This window comes from Hevea brasiliensis, chromosome 5 (assembly GCF_030052815.1).
Source record: "Hevea brasiliensis isolate MT/VB/25A 57/8 chromosome 5, ASM3005281v1, whole genome shotgun sequence".
NCBI classification, from domain to species: domain Eukaryota; kingdom Viridiplantae; phylum Streptophyta; class Magnoliopsida; order Malpighiales; family Euphorbiaceae; genus Hevea; species Hevea brasiliensis.
In genome coordinates, this window is record NC_079497.1 from 93,020,913 (window position 1) to 93,041,052 (window position 20,140).

Sequence of the window (20,140 nt, forward strand, 5' to 3'; positions counted from 1 at the left end):
AATAACTAAGCATTTTATACAAAATACAAAAGATGATCTATATAGGCCCTATCTACATGCGTTGCTGAGGAGGTGACAACTTTGAATACTTCAGACACTTCTACAAATCTGGACTTCAAAATTCCAGTATAATATCCACTGGGTTTTGCCTTCAGTATCTGTGCAACCTGCGCGAAGGAAACAAATCCATCGCGCTAAGCATTTCTGCTTAGTGGTGCAATAATATAACAAGAAAATAATATATGCAAAATACAAATGGAAATAAAAACCTAATTTGAGTAATCAAAAATTATTTTCATTTCATATGGAATTCCTAATATTAATTATCTTTTGTCATATTATATTGTTCTTTGGAATCACTTGTCTCCTAAATTTACTGTAATGATATACAAAATACAAAATATATTAGTATATTACATTTCTATTCATGTTATTTCAGAAGATGCAGTTGTAATTATTTATTTAAATGATATCTATTTTGCTAAGCTTTTTATCCTTTCACTCAACATTTCCTAGGTGTTTGGATCATTTCATAGTAAATAAAAATTTTAAAACTAATTCTAGTTTCTTTCTTATTCATTTATTTAATTCACATTATTCTTAACAAATTTTACTGCCCAAGTAACCTATGACAGGCTGACTAAATTGGATAATGGGTCGTTAGCTCTGGACACTGCGGTGCCTTGAGTCGTCATACCATGGGATGCGAAACGTCAACCACGTATACAGTAAGAATGGCTAAAAAGCCATGATAACACATAATTTGGCATAAAAGCCATGAGTGCGGGCATAAAGCCATGAATACAGGCATAAAGCCTTTCGCAGTACTGCTAAAACAATGCCCTATTGGCATGCTAATCTATCCAATCTGACACACGTGTCTAGGCAATACACTACATATTTGAACACCTCACTAGCATGACTAGTGGGGGAAATCAGTTTCAAATTTTGATTCCTTCTCTGGCTGAAGTGTTGAGGTGTGTGGCAGTAGAAGAAGAAAAAGAATGGGTTCCCATATATTTGAGCTAGCAAGCCTTGTGATGTGACTTCTCCTTAGCCTCTAGCTATTGAGATTATATTTGTTTCGAATGGCATAATGTGACTGTGTTTTTTTTATGTAAATTGTTTTGAGACTTTTGAAATAAAATTGCTTGAACTAAAATCTTGTAAATCATGTTTTGTATTGATATCGCATGTTCAGTTTAATTTTTGAATAAATATGTTTTAAATTCCACATAAAGATTATTTTAGTATGTTGTGCACCACTGAGTCCTAGTACTCAGCGATGGCTGTTATTGTTATCGCAGATATAGAGACTAGAGGAGCAGTAGAGTGAGCTACTGAGGATTGTGGAGTGACCTACCCTGAAGTTCTATCGAGTATATTTTATACCCTGATTGTAAAAATTTATTTTGATGTATGTAAATGTATGGACATATAAAATTGGTTATGAGCAGTAGTATAAAGCTTGTAATAAATTTTGGTTTGGATTTTTCATAATATAAATTTTTGTAATGATGTATATAAATTGTTTTGTCTTTAATGAAAAAATGGATGGAAGTATTTTATTTAATTTGAATGAAATTGAGTAATAGTATTTTGATGATTATTGAATTTTGGAAATTGAGAAATAATGTTGAAATGTGTTGGGATGGTTGTGAAATTAAAGAAGTTGTTGAGATAAATTGTTGGAAGTGTTTTTTTTTTTTTCCAGGTATTTGAAGAACTGTTTTCTCAAAATACAGACGGTACTCTGCCAAAATTTTTATAAAATTTGCGAAAAAATAAAATGGGACAAAAATTTTTACTATTTTTTAAAAATTCGAATAAATAATTTTAATACCTATTAGAAAATGCTCACCACTTATAAAAGTAAGAAAATTGTTTTAAAATCCCTTGTAGGGTACTTAATGAGTTATCGGTAGGTGAAGTTCAGTAGTTCATTAGGTATTCTACAGGATCATGTTATGCCTTACAGAGGGGTAAGGTGTGGCATGTTTTAGTGGTATCAGAGCAAATTTTTGAAGTATGTTATAACTTATGAATTTGTGCCTTTTCTTTGTTAAGTACAACTGCTCAATGTCCATATTTGTTACATACATTCTATTACATCATAAATATGAACTAACGGAGAGAAATCTCCTTGTGTTATTTGTCCAGGAGATATCCTACGTCAAACTGATACGGAAGAAGGGGATTTGTAACACCCCTTACCTGTCTACAGTGTAGCTGAGCAAGTTATGCCACTCAGTGTGCCGGAGTATCAATTTATGTTTCTATTACAATTTATCCCTTTATAATTCATTTATTTTCAATTTTGATAAATCTAAATTTATTTGCAAATTTTATAGAAAATCCAGCAAAGTGCCGGCTGTAAATTGGAAAAACAATTCTTCTGAACCTGTTTAAAAACACTTCCAAAATAATTTCCAAATCCAAACTCCATTATACACATTCAACTCAATCTCAAAATCTCAAATCACAATTCTATTTTCAAAACTTTTCTGTTTATTTCATCATTTGAAGCATATTCACAATAATTCTCAACATTTCATTTTTTTCAACATACATAATTTAGAAAACCTCAATAATATGAAATTTCATATATTTACATTAATACGTAATTACAGGAGTTTATAATTACAATCCAAACCAATACAAAATACAAAATACAAAAGGGCCACCTATAGTCCTATTGTCTTACCATATGCAGTGCAGATGTGAGGTGACTCTGGACTCCTGATGCAGCCCTAAAGGCTCACTACGTCTGATGTCTGCTGGGCTCCCCAGCTAGGTTTCCAATACCTGCCCGTGGCAAAAGTAACGCGCTAAGTAATTCTGCTTAGTGGTGACAATATAAAATAAAATAAAATAGAATAAAATAATTATGCAAAATGTATGAATTCATTTTTGGGTAGACTTGATTTCTGGTATTATTTGCAGTATTATTCACTTAAAATTTGGTAAGGTTTATTATTATTGCCCAAGTAACCTATACTAATTGACTGAACTGGATAAAAGGGTAAACCGGCACTGGGTACTAAGTACCTCGGACCATCACACCATCGGTCACCTTGTGTCTCCCGGTGTGCGACAGAATAGCTAACAAGCTGTAATAATTATCAGGGTTAAAACCCAAACATATCAACTCAAATAACATAGCCAAAGGCTATTATTTCATAGAATGGCATGAAAAAGCCATGAAACACAGAATGGCATGAAGCCATATGCAGTACTGCTAACAGAACCCTATTGGCATGCCAAGCTATCCAAACCAATCTTGTTAGGTATACTAGGGCATTTTACACTTTTGAGTTTTACAATTTTTGAATTTCAAGTTTTGGTGTTACTATTCACTTCATTAGTCAACCAAAATGTTGACTTTTGCATAGACAATAGGCACATTGGTTTTAATACTCCCAACATACCACATTTTGCATTCAAAATTTGTTGGTATTAGTTGCCAATACCATTTCTAAGCTTAATGTTAATTAAGCAAAATTTTCAGTTTTCATGCCTTATATTTACTATTCAATTAGTCATTTTTACAGTGGGAATTTGGCAAAATGATCAACATGAAAGTTGTTCCTTATTTTGTCTAGTTGAATTTCTTTTTTTTAATCACTCCATTTGGAGTTTTGTAACTCAAGTTATGGTCTAAAAACCACAACTGGCCGGATTGAAATTTTTCTGGACTGACCACATCTACAGTGTAGTGAACAGTGAACAGTGATTGCAACTCACTTGTTGGATAGGTTCTGGTCATAATTTCAGTTAGGTTTTTTCATGCAAGTTGTTGGTCTATATCTCAGCTTACTGCTGGTAAAATTTCATGTCAATTGGACCTTTCTACATTGAGTTATGGCCAAATGAATAAATACTATTCATTTGGTCATTCTGTAGAAACAGACTGCAGGTCACCCGGATTAAGGCAAGCTTTTGGTCCACTTGGTTTGCTTTTATGGGCATGGTTTCTTCACCAAAGTTGTGTCATTATGTGTCTACTTTCATGTAAAATTGGCCTTTCACCAATTGAACCTCTACAATTTATGTTATGGTTGCCCAAACCTGCTGGACTCATGTCCAATTCTGCAGGTCACCATGGGCAGCCACACTAACTGCAATTCCCACTAATTAAACCACCTCATTTCTTGTTTACACATAACCAAATGGTCACTAATTGACCATTAAAACTCACTTTCATCATTTCATGATTAAAGTCTCCATTTTATACCCAAACCCTAACTCTAACATCTCAAATCATACATTTAACTTGCATTTCATCAATTCACTTAGTGGGTACATATTGTGGGCTGCCATGATGGTCTTTTAAGTTCATTAAACTCACACAAACAAACCCTAACCATGGCTGCCAAAAATCTATGGTTTCCATCCAAATAGTATTCAACAAATTTTCTTTACAATTTACACATATTCAAAGTTCTTAACATGAATTTAAAGAAAAATTCATGGTTGGGTCACTAACCTTAAAGGAGTGAGATTTTCCCACTTGCTAAAACCCTTGTTTCCCTATTCTTTTTGCTCCCAAAAGAATCACCAAGGTGTAAGAGCAAGTTTATGTGTTGCTAGGTTAGGGTTTAGTTGGGTAAAAGTGGGGAAAAATCAAGCTTGCAAAGCTTGTTCATGGTGGCCATGGTGGGAGTATTTTACGTCAAGGAGAAGAAGAGAGAGGAAGTCTAATTCTTGTTTCCTTTTCCAGCCCATTTAGTCTCTTTTATATATGTTTATGCCATGTGTCAACATTGGGTTGGTTGGGAGAATTTTAAATGACATCATGGTGATGTCATAAATCCATTTTCTATAATTTTCTCTCCATTTCTTGTCTATTTAATTGCACTTAAATTTTTAACAATATTTATTCATATTTTATGTTATATAAATTATTTATTTAACTGGACAAGTTGGCCCAAAAATCATCTCTGAAGATGAAATGACCAAAATGCCCTCCATTTGGCTTAACGGGTCAAAATTGTTTGTACCGATTGAAAATTTTTTCTAAGTATTTTCTTGGCATTCTAATGCCATAAGAACCTCAATGACTCTTCTCTGGAGTCCCAAAATTATTTTATAATTTTTTCTAAATTTTTTTCTTATTAATTATATGAGTTAATTTTTAGTTCCTCACTTTAGTTTAAATATTTTTCCGAACGTTCTAGTTGTTCGGATTGACACTGGTCACCGGAACAATAGACTGTACGAACTAGCTAAAATGAGCGTGTTATAACTCTTCCCCTCTAATAAAAATTTCGTCCTCGAAATTTACCTGATGTAAACAGTTGAGGAAACTGTTGCCTCATTATCTCTTCACTTTCCCAAGTTGCCTCTTCAGTGTTATGGTGCCTCCAAAGCACTTTCACTAGTGGAATTTGTTTATTTCTCAGTTTCTTCACTTCCCAAGCTAGGATATGTACAGGTTCTTCTGTATATGTCAAGTTCGGTTGGATTTCAATCTCTTCCATGGAAATGACATGTGAAGGGTCTGAGCGATATCTTCTCAGTATGGAAACATGGAACACATTGTGAATTTTATCCAGTTCTGGTGGTAGAGCTAGCCGATAGGCCACTGGTCCCACAAGTTCAATGACTTCATATGGGCTAATGAACCTAGGGCTTAACTTACCGTTCCTTTTAAACCTCAGTACTTTCTTCCATAGTGAGACTTTGAGAAACACTTTATCGCCAACTGCATACTCTTATCTCTTTTCTCTTCAAGTCAGCATAAGATTTATGTCTATCTGAGGCAACCTTCAAGTTAGCTTTGATTATCTTCACTTTCTCCTCAGTATGTTTCACAAGTCTGGTCCTACCATCTTATCTTCGCCCAATTCAGTCCATCACACTGGGATTCTACATTTCCTCCCATACAGAGCTTCATACAGAGCCATTTGAATGCTAGCTTGGTAGCTATTGTTATATGCGAATTTTGCCAGTGGGAGGTATCTATCCCAACTCCCCTCAAACTCAATGACACAACTCCTTAGCATATCCTCCAGGATCTATCAAATAATTCACATTGTTACTATTATTTCAATTTATTAATTATGAAAATTCAATTAGTTCTTAGGTTTACCTGGATTACTCGTTCTGACTGTCCATCCGTCTGGGGATGAAAAGCTGTGCTAAAGCGGAGTTGTGTGCCTAAGGCTTCTTACAACTTTTTCCAGAATCTCGATGTAAACCTTGGGTCTCGGTCAGATATGATGGAAAGTGGGATTCCATGCAGTCTAACTATCTCACTGATATACAATTCTGCTAGCTTCTCTAATGAGTAGTCAGTCCTAACTGGCAGAAAATGTGCTGTCTTTGTCAATCTATCCACTATCACCCACACTGCATCATGCTTCCTTTGGGTGAGAGGTAGACCACTAACAAAATCCATAGTGACCCGGTCCCATTTCCATTCAGGTATGCTTATAGGCTGTAGCAATCCTGATGGAGCTTGATGTTCTGCTTTAACTTGCTGACATGTCAAACACTTAGTCACATAGTCAGCTATATCCCTCTTCATACCAGGCCACCAATAATGAGGCTTCAAGTCATTATACATTTTTGTGCTTCCCAGGTGCATAGCATAAACACTAGTGTGTGCTTCTTTCATAATACTAGTCTTCAGTTCCCCATCATCTGGTACACACACTTTCCTCTGTAGTATAGACACCCATCTGCTTTCACCTCATAATCAATCTCCTTTCCCTCTGGAATTTTACCCACAATGGCTATTAGTTTTTCGTCTACCCTCTGCCCATCTTGTATCTGCTGTAGCAGGGTTGGCCTCACTTGCAACTCAGCCAAAATAGCTCCATCTTGAGCTAAGGACGGAAAAGAATTTAGTGATCTTAAAGCTGTGATGGACTTCCTGCTCAAGGCATCAGCAACTACATTTGCCTTCCCAGGATGATAATCTATCACGCAATCATAGTCCTTAAGGAACTCAATCCATCGCCTCTGTCTAAGATTGAGCTCCTTCTGGGTTGGCAAATATTTTAGACTCTCGTGGTCTGTATAGATGTAGCATTTTTCACCATATAAATAATGCCTCCATATCTTCAGTGTGAAGATAATTCCTGCTAACTCCAGGTCATGAGTAGGGTAGTTCTATTCATGTGGCCTTAACTGCCTGGAATCATAGGCGACCACTTTCCCCTCTTGCATCAATACACACCCTAGCCCATTATGTGAGGCATCACTGTAGACCACAAAAGTCTTTTCCCGACACTGGCTGTGTTAACACTGGTGTTTCTGTCAACATAGCCTTCAACCTCTCAAAACTAGCTTGACAATTGTCGTTCCAGCCAAATTTCACATTCTTTTGCAACAACTTGGTCATTGGAGCAGCTATGAGAGAGAACCCCTTCACAAATCTTCTGTAATACCCAGCTAGCCCCAAGAAACTTTTGACCTCAGTTGTATTTCTTGGAGGCTTCAATTCCATCACTGCTTCTATCTTTTTGGGATCCACTCTAATCCCCTCAGCTGATATTATGTGTCCAAGGAAGGAGATTTCACTCATCCAGAAGTCACACTTGGACAGCTTAGCATACAGCTTCTTTTCTCGTAGGGTTTGCAGAACAATCCTCAAATGTTCATCATGTTCTTCCCTGGTTTTGGAATACACCAGAATATCGTCAATAAAGACCACTACAAACCGATCTAAGTATGGATGGAAGATACTATTCATAAGGTCCATAAATGCTGCTGGTGCATTTGTTAACCCAAACGACATTACTAAAAATTTATAGTGTCCATACCGGGTTCTGAATGCAGTTTTTGACACATCTGCATCCTTTACCCTCAACTGATGATACCCTGATCTGATATCAATTTTTGAAAATAAATCGGCTCCTTTCAACTGATCAAACAGATCATCGATTCTGGGCAATGGATATTTGTTCTTCACAGTTACTTTGTTCAACTGCCGGTAATCAATACACAATCTCAAGGTTCCATCCTTTTTCTTCACAAATAGCACCGGAGCTCCCCATGGTGACACACTGGGGTGTATGAACCCCTTATCAAGTAACTCTTGCAACTGAGTTTTCAACTCCCTCAATTCAATGGGTGCCATCCTATAAGGAGCAATAGAAATGGGTGCTGTACCCGGCATTACCTCAATAGCAAACTCGATTTCCCTTTCTGGTGGTAAACCAGGCAACTCTTCAGGAAATACATCTGGGAAGTCTCTTACTGTGGGTATATTACACAGGGTTGGCTTAGCTTGTCTAGTATCAACTACGTGTGCTAGGTAAGCTTCACAGCCTTTTCTCATCAATCTTCTTGCAACTGTGGCTGAGATAACATTGGACAGGAAATCTATCCTTTCACCCACAACAGTGATCTCATTACCCTTCGAAGTTTTCAGAGAAATCCTCTTCAATTTGCAATCAACTATTGCCTGATGACGTGACAACCAGTCCATACCCAAAATCAGGTCAAACTCGTGGAAGGGCAACTCAATTAGGTCTACCGAGAATTCATACCCTTGAATCCTCAACGGGCAATCTTTATACACCTTATTCACTACCACATTGTGGCCTAGTGGATTTGTGACCAGAATGTCTCGATCACTCTCCTATACTGGAACTCCCCTCTCTATGGGTAGTTTGATGCAAATGTAGGAATGAGTGGATCCTGGATCCACCAATGCATGCACAGAAGTGTTGTAGAAGGAAAACGTACCCCTGATGACATCTGGGGCATCTTACTCCTCTTGAACTCTGATGGCATAGGCCCTGGCAAGTATTCTAGTGTCTGGCCTCTCAGCTGACTCGGATGCAGGCCTCAGTGATGGACCAGCTGCCTCAGGTTTACCAGGCTTCCTACCCCTTTGTGGTGCAGGAGCAGGTCTGTCAGTTTGTGTTGGAGCAACGGTAGTAGTCCTCTTCGGACAATTCTTGATCTAGTGTTCTGTCGATCCACACCGTAAGCATACACCAGTCATGTAGACCCTTATTTTGTGATGAGTATGTGCATTGAGGCCGTGGAAAACCCGATGATGAAAAATTATATGACTGTAAGATGTAATTGGAGGCATAGAGCTGAATTATTAATTCTGTGGCATGATCTTGAAAAAAATAAAAATAATAATAAAGTTTTAGAGAAATTAATTTAATTAAATTTAAATAAATTTTATTTTGTTTAAATTTAATATGGATAGTTCTTAAATGAATCTAACTAAGTTTAATTGGGCTCCATGGGCCTAAGAAAGCCTAGTTAGGAATTTTAAATGGGACTCATTTAATTATTTTCTAAAAATTAAAATAAAAAAATATCTCTCTCCTCCCTGGCCCCACTCTCTTCCTCACTCCCTATTGGTGCCTTCCATTTTTTTCTGTCTTCTTATTGGTTGAAACACCTCACCTGTATCCCAGTTTTATTCGAATTCTGCAATCGTAGTTGTTTAAGTCATCTAAACTTTATCACCCTAAGACTCCAAACCCTACCACACCTCTTCCTCACTCCCTATATGTGCCTTCCATTTTTTTTGTCTTCCTATTGGTTGAAACACCTCACCCATATCCCAGTCTTAATCGAATTCTGCAATCGTAGTTGTTTAAGTCATCTAAACTTTATCACCCTAAGACTCCAAACCCTATCACATTTCTCTCCCAAAACCCTATAAATACCCTACTAGAGAAGGGAAGAGGGCATGATGGGAGGAAAGAGGAAGAGAAAATTTAGAGATATTCAAGACTCTTTGAGTTCTTCCATATTTTTTCTTTTCTTCAAGAAGATTTTCATACAAGATTTCTGGAAGGTCAGTTTTTATTATTTTCTTTTCAAGATCTATGCCACACAATATTTTAATTCTATGCTCCTTGTCTTCAATTTATTTTATATGTTCATATAGATCATGTAATCATGTTTAATTTGAGGGGATACACAACTCTGCACATATTTAGTTTCTATCTCTTGTATTTTTATTATTTTTCTTTATTTTCTGAATCTGTAAAAAATTTGTAAAAATTATATTCATATTCTACACGAAATTCTATTAATTTTAGGCTCAATAATCACAAAAAAATCTTTAATATTTTTTAAGTTATGGTTGTTTGAAGTTAGGGTTCCTGTAAAACCTGATTTGCAGGATATCCGACTTGTGGAGCCCATATCTCCCTTGTTCCTTAATATTTTTGTGCAAATCTAGTGTCTAAAATTAACTTCAGAATCTTATGAATCTTTTCCAATTGGATTTGCATTCACATCTATTGTGCTTAATGAGTTATGAATTTTACAAAAAAGCAGTACGATTCTGTCACTTAAAAAAGTTACGATTTATGTAGACCATTCGGCTAGGTTTTTGTTTGATTTATAAATTTTATGATCTTGTATGATATGTAAGCTATCTTCTATAATTTTTTTATGATTTTTATGCATGTCTAACTATTTTTAAAAAATCGGAGTTCTTGCTACCATTAATCTGCCAGAATTTGAAAATTGTATATTTATGCATGTTCTTGTATTTTCTTGGGTTTTAATTGATATTTGATCTATTTTTCTGTGTTATTTTAATTCAAGAAGTGTTATGAAGTGTTTGGATCATGTTAGAAGACTTAGGCCATTAGGTAGTTGTAACTAATTAGGAATCTTAACCCTTTAGGAGACTAGAGTTAGAATCCAATGTAAATTGTTATTAATATTTTCTTTAGTTTCTTTATTTTTTTATTACAAACAAAATTGGTAAGTAGCCCTAAGGTAAGTACCAAAGAGGGCATTTGCGTGGAGCTTATATGGAGCTAAATGGGAGTAAGCCAGGGATATCATTGCCATACTAGAAGAGAAGACCCTTTTTTAAGGGTAGCTTGCCCTAATGGCAACTGCATTTACCAACAGGTAAGTAGCTCTAAACTTCTCAAATAACCATTGGCATAAAATTGTAGTAATAATAGAACTTTTATTTGGTAAATTAAAATTAACTTTGTTTTTTAATTTAACTAACTTTTGCATGTAATTAATTTAAATAAATACTTTGTAAATTAAAATTAATCTTGTTTGTAAATTAAACTAACATTGGCATGTAAATAAATTTAATTTAATACTTGGTAATTGTAAAATAAATTTGCATGTTAGAGATCTTTATTAGGTTGTGATTGTTTGGGACTTATGTGATATTAGAATAAATTAGACATGTACATAATTAACTTAGTTCAATTATCCTTAGGGTAACTTGGTGAAAATTAATTAATTAGGTTAAATAGAAACATAGGGTTATTTGAAATTGAATTTGTTTGTAAATTAAATTCCCAATAATAAATTAATTTTAGTCATCTGGTAAATATCATTTAAATCATTAGCAACCCCATAGATAGGAATTACTTGTGCATGAAAATTGTGTGTAAACAACAATTCTTTTGTGAATTACTTGCGTGTGTAGGATTAGAATTGCATTTTTTAGGATAAAGTTTAATAAAGAAATAATAAACAAGACTTCTAGAAACATTAGTAGAGGACTGGCACTCGAATTAACGAGGTTAGACCAGGCATAAGGGGTGCCTAACACCTTCCCCTTACGTACCCACTATCCCGAACCTAGACATTGGGCTATGGTAATGACGGTTGTGGAAACTCTGCAAGGAGTAAGTTGCCATCCATGACCCTTGGAAGAAACACTGAATATGTCCCGGTTATTACCCGGGTGGCAACTCCTGTCTATCTATGCCTTCGTGGCATAAATCCTTAGTACCGTGGTAGTGTTATGGGAAGACGGTACTTACCAGTGGTTTGATTCTATTAGGATTGTATGAAGTGCATGTCTAGGAAATGCTATCTAAGGAGGTGGTACTTAAGTGAGACCATTGTGACTCCACCATCTTTCCTGGGCAATACCTGGTGCATTTTATATAATTCTAATGGTTGATATTTCGCCTCACGCCCCCCTTACCCTACAGGTCACTCGCCAATAATACCCTTTGTGCCACTTCTGATAGTTCTGACAAGCAGAAGATGCAGGGGCTGTTAGTAGTATGCCCTAGAGCATATCATTTAGTATGTATCTTGTACATATTTTTATTAATAAAAAGCATTTCCACTTTTCCGTTTACATAATATATTTATGTGTAATAGAAAAGGTCCATTGATATTTTGTTAGAAATATTATTCTTAAGTTGTTAAGAATATGAGTGACAATATTTCTAGCACGAAGTATCATAAATAGGTTCACAATCGAGGATACTTCATAATAAGGACATGACTTATCCAGAAAGATTGTATTCATGTTTGTTCCCAAGTTATTTATATGAGATATAAATAAGATGGAATGGTGAGTCTCATGCCATATAAAAAACATGATAGCCACTTATAAATGATAAGTAGGCCGAGCCAGTGACACTTATGACAAGCACATGGAGTTTACTCTTGTCAATGTTTTGTCATAAATCATATCAGTGCATATAATCTTTAGACCTGAGATAGCACAGTTATCTTGTATATAGGTAGTTTGAGTTTGATACTGCTTTCATACTTGTACTGTGTATCGGTATATGGGCATGTGTTGGCTCCTACTAGTTATATATGGAGGTAGGTGTTGATCAAGATGGAATCTATTCCTCTAAGTAAATAGAGATAAAATCCTATGTTCATTTAATTGTTCTTGATGTTTCAAGTTTCTGGCCAGGACAGATCAGATGGATATAGATCCATCTAGTCAACCAATACCCATTGATGAAACATCTACAGCTGTTCCTCGTAGAACAACCAAGGTATCTCACCCACCAATGAGATATGGTTTTCTTCATGAAGAAGAACAAGAGTTGTCTACTCATGAAGAAGTAGATCATGGAGATGATCCACTTACCTATGAAGAAGCTATATCAGATATAGACTCTTCAAAATGGATTGATGCTATGAAATCCGAGATTGATTCCATGTATAAGAATCAAGTTTGGGATCTTGTTGACCCACCTGAAGGTATTATACCTATAGGGAACAAATGGGTTTTCAAGAAGAAAATTGGTTCTGATGGAAAGGTAAAGACCTATAAGGGAAGGCTAGTAGCGAAAGGGTTTTGCCAAAGGCAAGGAATCGACTATGAGGAGACTTTCTCGCCTGTTGCCATGCTTAAATCAATTAGGATTTTATTAGCAATAGCTGCAAACTATGATTATGAGATTTGGCAGATGGATGTAAAAACAGCTTTTCTCAATGGATACATTAAAGAAAACATTTTCACGGAACAACCTAGAGGATTTGAATCCCAAGATGGTTCCAAGGTATGCAAGCTAAAGCGATCCATTTATGGGTTGAAACAAGCTTCGAGGAGTTGGAACATCCGTTTTGATGAAGCCATTAAATCCTTTGGTTTTATCAAAAATGAGGATGAGCCATGTATATATAAGAAGGTTAATGACAGTGCTATCACTTTCCTTGTCTTATATGTGGATGACATACTGTTGATGGGTAAGAACACAGGTGTGTTGACGACTATAAAGGTATGGTTGTCAAATACATTTTCCATGAAAGACTTAGGGGAGGCAACCTATATTCTTGGAATTCGCATCTATAGAGATAGAGCGAAAAGAATAATTGGTTTATCCCAAAGTCTATAGTTGGAAAAGGTGTTAAAGAGGTTTAACATGCTTGATTCCAAGAGAGGATTGTTACCAGTGAGACATGGTATCCATCTTTCTAAAGAGACGTCTCCAAAGACACCTGAAGAAAGAGATAAGATGGCCATGATTTCATATGCTTCGGCTATTGGAAGTTTAATGTATGCAATGTTGTGTACTAGGCCGAATATCGCATATGCTATTAGTTTAACTAGCAGGTATCAATCCAATCCAGGTTTGGAACACTGAATAGCTGTCAAGAATATTCTTAAGTACTTGAGAAGAACTAAGGATTTATTCTTGATTTATGGAGGTGGAGACTTGCAATTGGATGGTTATACTGATTCTGATTTCCAATCAGATATCGATGATAGAAAGTCTACCTTTGGGTATGTGTTCATTTGTAATGGAGGTACAGTCAGTTGGAAGAGTTCCAAGCAGCACATTGCAGATTCCGCTCTGAGGTGAGTATATTCTTTGCATCGAGATCTTTGCAAAGGAAGCTGTTTGGATAAAGAAGTTCTTGACAGAACTTACAGTAGTTCCTTCCATTGAGTCAGCAGTTCCACTACACTGTGACAATAATGGAGTAGTCATAAAGGCTAAGGAACTAAGGTCTCACCCAAAATCCAAACACATAGAAAGGCACTACCACATTATCAGAGATATAGTTGGGCAAGGCGATATAGCTATGCAGAAAAATAACTCAGTTAGACCGACATCTTGAGAAGATGGGTGTAAGGTATTATAATGAATGGCTCTAGTGCTAGTGGGAGATTGTTAGTAGTATGCCCTAGAGCTTATCATTTAGTATGTATCTTGTACATATTTTTATTAATAAAAGGCATTTCCACTTTTCCGTTTACATAATATATTTATGTGTAATAGAAAAGGTCCATTGATATTTTGTTAGAAATATTATTCTTAAGTTGTTAAGAATATGAGTGACAATATTTCTAGCACGAAGTATCATAAATAGGTTCACAATCGAGGATACTTCATAATAAGGACATGACTTATCCAGAAAGATTGTATTCATGTTTGTTCCCAAGTTATTTATATGAGATATAAATAAGATGGAATGGTGAGTCTCATGCCATATAACAAACATGATAGGCACTTATAAATGATAAGTAGGCCGAACCAGTGACACTTATGACAAGCACATGGAGTTTACTCTTGTCAATATTTTGTCATAAATAATATCAGTGCATATAATCTTTAGACCTGAGATAGCACAGTTATCTTGTATATAGGTAGTTTGAGTTTGATACTGCTTTCATACTTGTACTGTGTATGGGTATATGGGCATGTGTTGGCTCCTACTAGTTATATATGGAGGTAGGTGTTGATCAAGATGGAATCTGTTCCTCTAAGTAAATAGAGATAAAATCCTATGTTCATTTAATTGTTCTTGATGTTTCAAGTTCCTGGCCAGGACAGATAGCTTTATTCAGAAAAGTGTTTCTGATGAGAAAATCTTTTTAATCAAGAACTGGAATTAAAAGAGAACATAATATTAATTGTAACACCCCCGTTGTATAGCCTGGTATATTTCACTGTTCCGGTGACCGGTGTCGGTCCGGACAATTAATGGGATTAGGGCCACACTTAAGACAACATGAGAAGCCATAAACACAAATAATTAGTAATGTTTAATTAGTTAACTACAAATAAGAAAAACAGAATATAAGAGGTTAAACGAGCCGAGAGTCACAGCGATGAGTGACCTCCTCGGGAACGCCTGCGAAGTCATTTTAAACTCAAATTTCGAACCGTAAAAAGTGACGCTGCGGTCCTTAGGACCCTTATGAACACAGTGGAAAAGAGAAAATCACGAAAAAGAGCTGTTAAGTCAGTCAAATAATTAGGTCAGGGAACCGGAAGAAATATTGGATTATTTGCAAACCGGGATGAACCGGCGAGGGGCGATTTGGTCAATTGACCCCGAGAGCTGACTCCTGACCTAACCGTCAAATAAAATCAGAGAAAAGAAAATTTCGGAATCGAGAATTAAATTAAAGAACTAATAGAAAAAAATAAATAGAAAAAAAAAAGAAAGAAGTTAGAAAAGTCAAAGGTGATGTCATAAAAGAATTTATTTAAATGAATTATTAAATTGTGACTTTGTGGTCTTCCATAAGCAAAATAAAAAGAAAAGAAATTGGTTTTTTTTCTTCTTCATTTCACAACCTTCATCTCCTCTCTCATCTCTCTCTTTTTCTTAACTCTCCATCTCCACAAACTCCATTAAAGCTCAATTTTGAGCTTGTATATCATAAAATTTCACCATAGAAAAATTAGCCACCATAGTTAAAGCTTATCTAGGCAACTTGAGAAGAGGATTGAGCAAGAAAGAAAGAAAGAAAGAAGAACAAAAGTTAGGGTTTTGAAGATTTAAGAAAGGTTAGTGTGTTAACTCATTATATTACTTCTTTAAATGCATATGCAATGGTTGACATGAGCTTAGAAGTTATGAAATGAAATAAAAACATGGGAGAAGGACCAAACTGAAATTTGGGCAGCTTGAGAGGAGTATGATTTACATGAATTTGATGCATTAGAATAAGTTTAAAAGCTTTGATTAGTGAATGGTTAAGGTTAAGTGCACTAGTTGTGATTTAATGTATGAGATGGAAGAGCTAGGGTTTGAATGTTAGGGTTTTGAGGCAAAATTTTGGAGAAATGGATAAATGATATCTTGGACCTATTGTGAAGTGAAATAATGGTCAATTATGACCAAATAACTTCTGTGGGAATGATAGAAAACTAAACCAAATTCGTAGGTCAATGGTCATGCTGCTGGCAGCATGACCAAACCCACTTTGAAGGACCAAAACTCAAATTTTACAAGTCCAATTGATATGCCACCAATTGGAGATGAAAATAGAATTAAAAGAGCACAATTTTCATTAAGGAACCATAGCCAAAAACTGACCAAAACTTGGTGAAACAATTGACCAAAGTGAGTTGATAGCAGGCTGCCACTGCACTAAACTGAACAAATGAACAGTAACTGTTCATTTGGTCATAACTCGAGCTAGGTAGGTCAAATTGACCTGAAATTTTACCAGCAATTAGATATGATATAGACCTAAAACTTTCATGAAGAACACCAACCCAAATTAGGCCATTAACTCATTCAAATCATTGAGCAAAGTTAAATTTACTGTACTGAGATTCTGCAGAATTTTCATTGAGCAGCAATGTTTGGATGGTTATAACTCTCTCTAGAAAACTCGGATTTAGGCGATTCTTGAACCGATGGAAACCTAAGACATAGTAAAACATTTCATATGAAGAAAGTGAGACCAAATTATGAACTTAACTTGATCAAATTATTAACCAAAGTTGGACCAAAAATCTGCTAGCACCAAAATCTCAGTATGAACAGTACACGTGAACAGTAAACTTATTTTGGCCATAACTTGAGCTACAAAACTCCGATTGAGGTGATCCAAAAATGAGAATACACCTAAGACAATAAGGAACATTTTCTATGAAGGAAGTTTTGTCAAATTCCAACAGTAGATCGACCAATGGAACAGTGCAACTTCGGAGAACCAAAACTGAAAATTGGCAATTTTGCTAAAATGACCTAAGCTTTGAGAAAATGACCAAAACCAACAAGTTTAGTGACCAAAATGTGGTATGTGGGTGAAGTTAGAGTTCCCATACCTAGTAAGCCTTAAAAAGTCAACTATTTGACTGGAATAGTGCAGTGAATAGTAACCCGAAACATAAAATTTCGAGAACGTCGAATTTAAAACGTTAGAGCTAAGTTTATTTTGGATTTATTTTAAGTTCTAGTACTGAAACATTGTAAAATTGCGTGTTTCAGTGGAAAAGAATACCGGGACAGAACTCGAGGAGTAGAGTCAAGGCCAACAGGCGACTCGTTTGAGGTTTGTGCACAACATATACTTTTATAATCATCTTTTGCATATCGTTTTGAACAATATGAAATATTGGATTATGGCATTTTTATGATGTTTGATCTAAATTGTTGAAAGTTATTATGTATATTTGAAAAGATAATGTTTAGCAAATTGTTAAGATAAGTTTTGAAACCACAGTGTCATGACCACATATTTGAACACCTCACTAGCACGACTAGTGGGGGTAATTAGTTTCGAATTTTGATTCCTTCTCTGGAGAAGTGTTGAGGTGTGCCAGTAGAAGAGGATGTGAATGGATATCCATATATTTGAGCTAGCTAGCCTTGTGATATGATTTCTCTTTAGCCTCTGGCTATTGAGATTCATGTGATTTCTCTTTAGCCTCTGGCTATTGAGATTCTATTTGTTTCGAATGGCATGATCTAGCTGTGAGTTTTATGAAATGTGTTTTGATACTTTGAAATGAACTTGGTTTACATGTAAAATCTTACAATGCATAATTGTATTTAATTTCCATGTTTAGCCAAATTTTTGAATGAATGTGCTTTAAGTTTTGCATAAAGATTATTTTAGTATATTGTGCACCACTGAGTCCTAGTATTCAGCGATAGCTTTATTCTTGTCATGAGATACAAAGACTAGAGGAGCAGCAGATCAATCTTGAGGTGTGAGAAGCTACCACCTAAAGTTTTTGGGTATAATTTATACCCTAATCAGTAAATATTTCTTTTGATGTATATATTGCACATAAATGTATGGACATGTACATGGGTCTTGGCGGCTTGTACAAAGTTTGTATAAAAGTTGTAATAAATTTTAATTTGGACTTTTTGAATGTAAATTTTAGTATGATGAATATATAAATTGTTTATCTTGAATGGAATATGAATAAATGATATTGATGGACAGTATTTTGAGAATTTTTTAACTTGTGAATTTTGAGAAATTGGTTGAGATTTAGTATGAATTTGAAGCAGTGGTTAGATAATTATTGGAAGTGCTTTTATTTCAGGTATTTGAAGAACGGTTTTCTCAAAATACAGAGGAAACTCTGTCAAAATTTTTATAAGATTTGCGGAAAACTAAAATGGCCAAAAATATTAATTAGTTTTAATTTCAACTAAATGTTTTAAACACTTATTAGAAATGCTCACCACTTGTCAAAGAAAAGAAAATTGTTTTAAAATCCCTTGTAGGGTACTTAATGAGTTATCGGTAGGTGAAGTTCGGTAGTTCATTAGGTATTCTACGGGATCATGTTATGCCTTACAGAGGGGTAAGGTGTGACATTCATAGTAAATGGAGTTTGACATAAACCATGACTCCAGCTTGAGTTGGGATTTTGTAACAGAGAGATTCTAGTGCATGGTAACATATGATTATAGGTTCATTTAAGGTAAACCTTATTACTAATTGGGTGGCCATGGCATGCTATGCTAGGTGTTAACCATGGTCTATGAGGTTCATAAAATGATTTAGAGAAATCATTTATGGTAAGAAAGAGTTCTGATGATATTAAGAGTTGATATCATGTCTCATTGCCAATTAGTGATGAGCCTATTAAGTCACACACATACACAAGTTATCACCTAATTAAATATGATTTAATTAATTAATTAAAGAGTTTAATTGATTAATTAAATAGGTTTGGTTTGCAATTAGTTTGCAAAGTCCCTAGCATGACTTGAAACCAAATCTAGATTATTGGATGTATAATATAAGTTAAATTTATATTTAAAGTGTTTAAATATGAATTTAATTAATGAGAAATTAATTAATAGAGATTAATTAATTAATTTATATTTGATATAAATTAATTAGAAGAAGAAAAATAATTATTTTGGGTTGAGAACTCAAAATTAAGACACAGGGGCATTTTGGTCATTTTGCAGTGTGACACGTGGCACCATGAAATGGTGACACATGGCATAACACATAAGCTTGCCAAATGTTTTTTAATCACGTAAGATGATTAAAATCAAGATTAAATATAGGTTTGACACTTGGCACAATGTGATTGGGTCACTTAAACCTAGAGCTAATCAAAGGGTGATATGTGGCAAGGGTTTAATGTGTTAACCTAGCTATTTAAGTGTTGTTATGAGAAAATAAAATACAACCAGCAGCCACACTCCTTGGTCACGCCATTTTGCAGCCCTCCCTCTATTCTTCTTCATCTCTCATCAATTCAAAGAGATTAGCCATCAATCTCTTGAATTAAGAACACTAGAAATTGTTTCTAGTGTCCTGTTTACATCTCTAATCTCTTAAAAGGCAGAACTTGAATTTCTAATTAGCAGAAAAGGCTTTAGAAGCTGTTCAAGGGCTGCCATAGGTGTTCTTGGTGTGGACAAGCTAGAGGGACAACATCTGGTGTCCTGAAGACGAATCTCAAAGGCGCAGACACGCTGCAGTGCATCAAGAGGTTAGTGTAATCGTTCTTGATTTAATCTAGGGTTCTAAAATTAATCTGATTAATTTTAAAATCTTAAATGGCAAATACAGATCCAAAAACATATTAAAAGAGTTTTAATATGTTGTTTATCATTGAAATCAAATAGATAAAAATAAATCTTGCATGATGCATGTGACCCTAGGTGAAAATTTTTGAATCCAATGATATAAACTTGTGTTTTTCACACTTCCGTTCCTTCAATTGGTATCAAAGCCACTATATTT